This window comes from Oreochromis niloticus, linkage group LG6 (assembly GCF_001858045.2).
Source record: "Oreochromis niloticus isolate F11D_XX linkage group LG6, O_niloticus_UMD_NMBU, whole genome shotgun sequence".
NCBI classification, from domain to species: Eukaryota; Metazoa; Chordata; class Actinopteri; order Cichliformes; family Cichlidae; genus Oreochromis; species Oreochromis niloticus.
Genome location: NC_031971.2, coordinates 15,423,983 through 15,432,661, shown reverse-complemented (window position 1 = coordinate 15,432,661; position 8,679 = coordinate 15,423,983). Strand labels below are relative to the sequence as shown.

The window sequence follows — 8,679 nt, the reverse complement described above, 5'->3', positions numbered from 1 at the left end:
TACTGAAAATGAGCATCTGTGCTGGAAAATATCTGTTTCTTTCATAAAAAGCCAAAGATACAAGCCTGTGCATACAGATATAAAGAGATATGACTGCCAACCAGCATCTCTCTCTCCCCCAGTCTAATAGCTGAATGAAATAGGTTGGTAGTTGTTGCCTTCAAACCTGACCCCTCTGAACTTTTTCTGATCCTGTGCACCTATTAGTGATAGTGCAAAGTTTTAAATCGCTGTTATAAAATAATTAACATGACCTTGCACCTTTTTATTAGCAATAGCAAGTAGCAGAGTCTGGCTGCAACACACCATAGACTCCTGTCACAGAACGGAGAAATATAGAGTTAAAATAAAGCAGATATGGTACAAAAATAATTACAATATGAATGAATGAATTATGATTGGGCTGCTGTTTTGTCTATATATCCACTTCATCTCAGTTAAATGATTAAAATTCCCAAATTACCATGCCCACGATGAGTGTTTGCAAACCTCTGATCACAGCTGTATAAAGGTCTGAAAATCTTGACACTAATGCAATCATAACACTGATGGTTATTTATGGCCAGTTATAACTCTGCACTATAGCTAATCATTACATAGAAGTCCTGATCTAAAAATCTCAAACCGAACTCTCAGCAAATTTTACTCTCTTTGCCAAAAAAAGAATTAAGGAGCAGCACAGAAAATGCCAAAAACAGTAAACAGGTGGCTAATAGAGATTGTGCTGGTGCTTCCCATAGCTAGAGTCGCTCCAATGGGCAGTGTGCCGGCAGCAGGTGTAAGCACCTGCCAGGAAGTTGAACACACAACCAAATATAAGAATAGAAGAGGTGCAATACCTGGTTTGAAGTCAGAAGAGCTGACAGCTAGGCTGATTTGGCTGAAGGGAAACTAAAAATTAGTTATTAAGATTATCCAATATTAATAACTTTATAGATAGTGTTATTTTTATGACTTTCAGATTGAACCAAATAAGAGCAGCAGGTGACTGTCCAGCACCTGCAGCAGTGTGATGATGTTGTCTGTGTTTTCTTAACAAATCCACCTTTAAAAAGTGTCTTTAATTAATCAAAGACAAAATACATACATATACATAACATACTAAAATTCAAAACTGATTTTACATCCAGTTTTTTTCACAAATTCTTCTGGCAAATCTTGCAAAAAAAAGTGATCTGATCATTTAATCACAAATCCAGACATACTAAACAGATTTGATGACATATGATTGTATAAATATGTTTTATATATTTATATGTTTTATCTATGTTTTTAGACTATGTCACTTTGTTTTTATGGGGCGTAACAGGTTAACTGCCTTAAATTTATTAGGTAAATCTCTTAAAAAATCTGGTAAACTTTTAAAAAAAGTAAAGTAAGAGCATGTCAAGAGGTTTCTGCCTATGTGCATTTCTTTCTTTTTCTTGTTCAGTGTTGTCCTGTTCCCTTCACCACAGCTTGCCGTGCTGCATGGGGATACTACAATCGGTCAAAGAAGCAGTATAAATGTATGATTTTTTTGTCTGTTTCAGGGAGGAAAAAAATTAATGGCTGATTCAAGTGAGCAATCTTACACCGATTTTTTTTAAAAAAAGGTGAAGTAATCATATCAAAACGCTACATTTGCGCTTTTCACAAAGATCGTAGCACTGGTAGGATTAATGTTTGATATACTGAAAAACAAATGCACACGTAGGCTTGGATGGGAAATTGAGGTGCGGTCCTTCTTTCCCAAGTTGCACTGTGGAAGCTTCTACTGCTGTAAATGTTTATTGAATAGGCTCTAACGGTGGCTCGTACTCTGAATGGATAGCTTCATTTCACCACTGACTCTACAGTCACACTGTCCAGTGTTACATTTAATGCCCACCATGGAGCAAAAATTACCATTTAAAGCTTCTCTCTGCAACACTGGATACGAGTGCTTTAAGAGAACTGAACGTAAAATCAATAGGCTGTTTATGGTTATTGTTGTGTGCTGCTAATAATATCCCAGCCTAATCTGGTAAGCATTATCAGCTTTTAAATGTACTAAAGTCTTACCCTTTAAAGCCATATATTCAGCTGAAACTATAGCACACTCTAGCACAGCAGTAACCTAAATGACTGAATGTAGTCAATCCACAAATCGATGGGTGATGTCGTCGGCTGTCACCGTCTTTTATATACACCAGGGGTCCCCAATCCCAGTCCACGAGGTCCCTGCAGGTTTCAGATCTCACCCTGGGTCAACACACCTGAATCACATGATTAATTCATTACCAGGCCTCTGGAGAACATCAAGACATGTTGAGAAGGTAATTTATCCATTTAAATCAGCTGTGATGGATCAAGGACACATCTAAAACCTGCAGGGACACCGGCCCTCGTGGACTGGGATGGGGGACCCATGATATACACCTTTTGGTTTATTGTCAGCGTCTGCACCAAAAGGACTTCACACACTTAGGATTTCAGTAAAGACAAGCCTAAATTTCTCTAGTGTACAGCAAAACCAAGTCTTAATAACTTTAAGATTTTGTGCCGGTTGTGTTTACATTCTGTAACTTTTTTGTAACATCTTATATATAATAATAATGCAGCTAACGCTCAAGAGACAGCAGCATATTGAGGTACAGTGACTATATGAAAAGAAAGCTATACTGTTTGCAGCTTGTTACTTCTTTTTCTTTTCTGTCCTTTTAACCTCGTCTTGTAAATGAGATCTCACCACCTATGAAATAAGTATGTAATAGAATAGAAACTACAGCGCCTGGACCAGATAATCTATTTTTCCACATTTTCCTTCCTTTCATCCTCTTGTATTTTAACACCAGACTCTCATATTTGTTGTTTTAGTATCAATGTCTGCTTGAAGCCACATTATTTTATCAGCATGGTTGCTCCCGGCAGCACTTTTACCCGCAGTGAAGCAATTGATGAAGAAGGACCGTGCACAGAAAGCAACTTTTGGCTCGGCTAGAAATACCCGCCTTTCCATAAAACATTTTGCCCAGACAAAGTAAAATGAAAAATAAATTAGCAAACGCTCTGAGATGCAAAATATGACTGGGGGGTGATTTAGTTTTGTCTGCAGAACAGTCCAGTTCACTGTTGGTGTGATTTAGCACAGCACTATATCTGATATTCCATCAACTCACGTAATTGAAACGTATTCTAATTAAAACATTAGTCATCAATCAAAGGCAATCCACCCAACAATAAGATTGATGAAATACTATGGTGGTATATTAGTGTCTTTCACTGAGGTTGGGTTTTGTAAATAACGCTACACTGTTATAATAATTTGGACAAAAATTTAATTTAAAGCACTCCGTCTCTCCCTCGTCGACACTTATGCGCGCTCATCTCTGCAATGCAAAGGTGCTGTTTATCTATTGTGACCACTTTATTACCAGCGAACGCAGCATCCATAGCAGTGACATGAACCCCAGCTCAGGGCCTCAGTGTCTTCTCTTGGCATTATGTGGCACTAAAATGGAAAACAATACATGCATTGGGAGCTGGGCCAGGCAGCAGGCTCACTGGAACCAAAGGTCTTTGTCTTTCAATAAATCAGTGGAGGCAATAGCAGGGATGATTGTGTAGGCTGGCAGCCATAGAGGAGCTATTACTTATCCCCCTGTCAGGGTACTGGTTCCAGTCATTGTGCTCAGGCCAGCAGCGGGTCACGCAGGACAAGCTTAGATATATATATAACATATAAGATCCTCCAGCAAATGTGCAAGAGGATGTTATATATGCATCCTTCTACAGAATAAAACTGGCCAGTAACACTATGAACTGGTGTGTGTTTGCGTGAGTCTCGCCAGTTTGCTGCAGTTCCTCCTGACCTTATAAGGCCACAGCTAATCTGCAGTCAGGCTTTAGTGTCATTAGTCCTTTCATTTGCCACTCTTCTTGCCGCTCATACGCTCGCTTATCCATCAGTGACTGTCGAACAAATCCGTAGTTGATTTGCAATCATGATGCCATTATGGGACTGTATTGGTGTGATTAAAATTTAATATTCCTCTGCTGCACAAGGCTGCAAGTAGTTTGTTCATTCCCTTGTGCGCTGACAGCAGAAAAGCCTGGAGACTGCGTAGTTGCACCCTTGGCTGAAAAGAAGTAAAGAAATCACAAGAGAGAAGAAATTAATGATGGGGCAGACTTGGGGAGAATATGGTGTATTAACCTATATGTAGGGCAATTACTTTGCAGTATCGTTGCCTCTTGTGCTCCCTCCATTTGGACTGCGCTCAGAGAGAAGCTGCACCGTGAGACTCGGAAGTCAAGGTCATTTCTTCTGTATCAGAGTGATTCAAGGCCAATAAATCCAAACACCCAGAGAGTATCAGCTCTGAACAAAGAAGCAGAACAGGATTTGTTTTTCTTCTCACTGATTTTCAAGACATAGTCCACTAACATTAACAACTATACTTAAAGTATAGAACTCAGTGGTATTTTTTAAGTATAAGTGGTGTAATATCAGTGTCTGATTCACCTGTTAAGTATTATTTTATTCTGTACAAGCACAGCACTTGAATTTATAATTATTTCTGTAACGATGATGTGTGTCACAGTTATTTACTAAACAAAATTCAAAGTACTTGTGAATGACTATTTGTTTTTGTTTTTTTATCAGTAGTCATCCATTCATTCAAGATATTGACATCCATCATTTGTTTATTATATTATTAAATAACTGAATGGACAGAAATGACTCAGTAGCACTAGAGTAAGAACAGAACAGACACCTTAACCTCTGAGCAACTACTTTGATGGTAAGTTGATTGCTCAAGTCAACTGGTGGGAGGCAACTTGTTTCTAAACAATCACAATCCAACTCAGACTGATTATGATCGCTCTCAGACAGCATCACAAATAATAACTGACAGACAGATTGATTGAAACTCGTCTTCAACATGTCACTCTGCAAGTGGGGACCCAACTCAACAGGTTGTATTCTGGTATATCAGTGAAGTTGCTGAGCGCTTATCGTGTCATTTTGCAGGTAAATCACTGCCATGCAGCAACTATGTCACAATCTCTGGAGGAATTTCTAAGTTTCTGTTTCAAATCTAGATTCTGAATGTAAGTAGTTAATGTGAATTTCCATTGCATGTGAATTTCGGTGCAAGTAAATTTGCAGCAAGTGCTAACAGTTTTTCAATTTTTGCTAATTTATCATAGTTAATCATCAAATTGCAGAAACATTGACTGTATCTGCCAACTTGACAGCAACCGACTGCAAGTGCTCGCAGACCTGGTTGCAAAGATAAGACAATCACAATCATAATTCTGTTTCCATGACTATGGCACCAGAGAGACAGTCTGGGATCTTGTTATGATAACTGAAAATATAACAAATCAACAAGCAGACTGACTGAATTTATTCCCAATACATGGTTAAAAAAAAAAAAAAAAAAAAGCTATTTCAAGAACCCACAAGCACAACTGAACTTGTGGATTAGTGGATTTAAAGTAGAGCTGCAGGGTGCTGCAGAGTTATAAATATGCCAAACACAGATCCAGTAACTCATTTGAAAACTGTGGGTAACTATCCATCATCCAGCAGAGTTACAGTTCTTCAGTTCTAATACTGAGACACCGAAATAAAGTGCAATAAAAAGTTCTCGCAAAGAGTCATCAGTTGCATTGAAGCACCACAATATTACTAAGTAAGAGAACTAAGAATAGGTTCTGTTATCGACTCTTATCATATCCATCAAAACAAAAACAACACTACTCTGGAGGATCTATTACACAATATATAACAAAATTGCTGATCCAGATCAAAATTCATCCTGAGGAGACAAAGTGGGATTTTCTACAAGCCCTCTTCATTACTTCTGGAGCTCAGTTTGTCTTTGTCTGTACTTCAAAAATCCCCGTGTCCCTATAAAAAGGTATTAAAAAAGAAAAAAAAGGAACTAATTTCTTTATATTTTTAGATTTGTTTCTAAGGAGCCAAACGTATTTTTTTATGTTTAAAAAAAAAAAGTTGTTTTGTCTTTCTGTGGTTTTCTTTGGACAGTGGCATCTAAAAAGGCACCTAAATCAAATGATGAATCAGTGCTGTGACTATACATAACAGACAACTTGGAAAAAGAACTCCGCCTGTTACAAAAACACATTGTTTGCTATCTTTCAACTAAAGAAATGGGAACAGAGTTTGACAGGCATAAAATAGTGTTTTTGCACCAAGGAGCTAGTAGCCAAAAACGTGGCATATCTTGCCACAGTGTGCAGGATTTAAATTTCTTTTAGGGAAATTGGACAAGTGGAGGATAAAAGAAGAAGTGGCAGGTGAACGGTATCTGAAAGTCATGAAGAAATAGAAAAAAAAATCACCAAAGACCTGACACAAAACCCGAGAGATGCATCTGGCACTTCAATTGATCCATCTACTGTTCACTGAAGCCTCATCAGAAATGGTCCCGGTGTAAGGGTGGGTGTCAAGAAGCTATAAGGAAGAGGACAAAGGGAGGAAAGGCTGAGGTATGCCAAATTACAAAAGACCTGGACTGAAAATCTGGGGCAACAGATCTGACGGAGCGATGAATCCAAAAATGTGAAATTGTTGGTATGGAGGAGGTAAAGAAAAAGGTAGAACGGTGAGTGTCTCCAGACATCTGTAAAACACCGTGGAGGCTCTGTCGTGATTTAGGGCTGCATTTAAGCCAAGATGTGTTGCGAATCTTGTCATGGATTGATGGAATTATAAAGACAGAAAAGTAGCATCAGGTTTTGATCCACCATGTAATACTATCTAGTTTTTCAGTATGATAGTGATTCTTAACATACTGTCAGTGCAGTAAAATCATATGGATTGGCCTCCCCAGAGCCCGGACCTCAACATTATTAAAACAGTGTGAGATCGTCTTGACCGAGGATGAAACAAAAGGCAGCCAACATCCAAAGGAGAGTTTTTAATGTATTTCAGGAAGCCTGGAGAACTATTCCTGAAGACTACTTAAAGATATGAGAAGAAAGCATACTGTGTTGAAGAGTAAAGGTGGTCCCACCAATTATTGATATTAAGAAATGAGGAGTGAATCGAGTTGATAAGCCTGATAACAATACCAAAAATTGTGAAAATGCTGGTGTAATGCAAAAGATGTTGAGGACTGCAGTTTGTGCATTTTCGCCTGTTTGAACAAAACCCAAAACTAAACTGGGATCCAGTCACTGAAATATTATTCCCTGTTGTGCACTACTGATGAAAATACCACAGGGTGGCATTAATAATGTAGAAGAGAAATTATGTTTTTATTTTTGTAGCAAACAATCTTTTTACCCTCCGAATTTGCTCCAAAATGTATAAAAATGCTGTTATGTGCAGAAATTTTTAAATTCTATTTGTTATTAATTCCAATTCAAACAGTTTTTCTGTATAGAGTCTCCAGTAATGTGATCAGCACAATGTTATAAAAGCTTAGCAAGTGTGTCCTGGACACCTTCAGTACATGATACCAAAATAAATCAATCAATTACAAACTCACAGAGCCTTGACAGGTCTAATGACTACAAATTAGTCTGATCAGAGCAAATATATCCACATGATATACTGAACAAGATTTTATCAGGAAGTTGGGTAATATTTTAATTGACTAAATGACAATCACTTTAATCAATTAAGGGAAAAAAACATGTAAGAGATGATACAGTATTGCTGGAAAATCTGGAACACGGTCCTGTTTATCCCATAAACTACAGGCTGACTGTTTCACTTCTGAAATTAAGATTTCAGTGGTGGAAGGATATTTAAAAACAGGGACAGTGCGACTTACTAACTGTGCTCAACGACACGCTCAGATTGCTTCTTTTCTTCTTCAGCTGTTGCATGAATCTTTCACTGCCTCCTCGTACTTTCTCAGGGGAACCAGGATTGAAGTGTAAGCCGGCTTTGCTTTACCTCTGCCGTCTGCAGCAGTTTCGAGACGCAGGCTTCGTAATTTGTGGCGTGTTCTCCTCCCACACAACACGCCGAGACTTCACCTTGACTTTTAAAAGGGACGCGTCAGCTCGGCGAACTGACAGCAGACAGTCTTCGTTCCTCGGCTGCAGTGAGGAGGGAGATCAATGGGGAGACTAATGATGCTGTGCGTTAACTAACTTTGGGAATCCAAGAAGGACTGAAGAAATAGATGATAAAAATAAAAGTGTTGCGAAAAAGACACACGAAAAGTAAATAGAAAACATGTTACGTAATATAATGTATGCACAGGCAGCCTAAATATGTAGACAAACTTACTGCCAGTACTGCTTTCTGTATTGAGGATGTTTTTAATGGTTGTTAAAGCCCAAATTAAGATACATTTTACTGCTGCAGCATACAGTATTTTTTGCTTTGTTTTGGCCAACAGTGTGCTTACAGCTTTGTTATGGCAGTTTAGGGATAGCAGTAATGAAGGGCCATTTCAATGGGAACACGCTTGAAACAAGCCTCATGTCGTCAGCAGTCATTTTCTATCACGCTCCTGTGGCTGATTTGCACCGTATTTGTTCCAAAACCTTATGCAAAAGCTTCCCAGAAGAGTGAAGACTGTTACAGAAACAGTACCACAGTTAGCTGTTGAAACAAAGCAAACAAAAATAAGCTTTAATGCTGAAGTCAATTTAAAAAAAAATATGACAAAGTGCCCCCAAAACATAAAACAAACAACAAAGTCCAAAAACATAAGGAGGGGGAAA

The 8,679-nt window shown here is 38.3% G+C and overlaps 1 long non-coding RNA gene across 2 annotated transcripts; it reads right to left on the bottom strand.

Annotated features, from left to right (window-relative positions):
• Nucleotides 1-1,152: 1,152 nt before the first annotated feature.
• LOC112847025 (uncharacterized) lies at nt 1,153-6,603 on the bottom strand. Of its 2 annotated transcripts, none has more exons than XR_003220304.1 (3): nt 6,337-6,603; nt 4,197-4,342; nt 1,153-4,100 (listed from the first exon to the last, which is right to left on the bottom strand). It is a non-coding gene; the product is annotated as an uncharacterized LOC112847025 (long non-coding RNA). The 2 variants fall into 2 exon arrangements; XR_003220303.1 differs by having other exon boundaries at nt 6,344-6,603.
• Nucleotides 6,604-8,679: the final 2,076 nt, after the last annotated feature.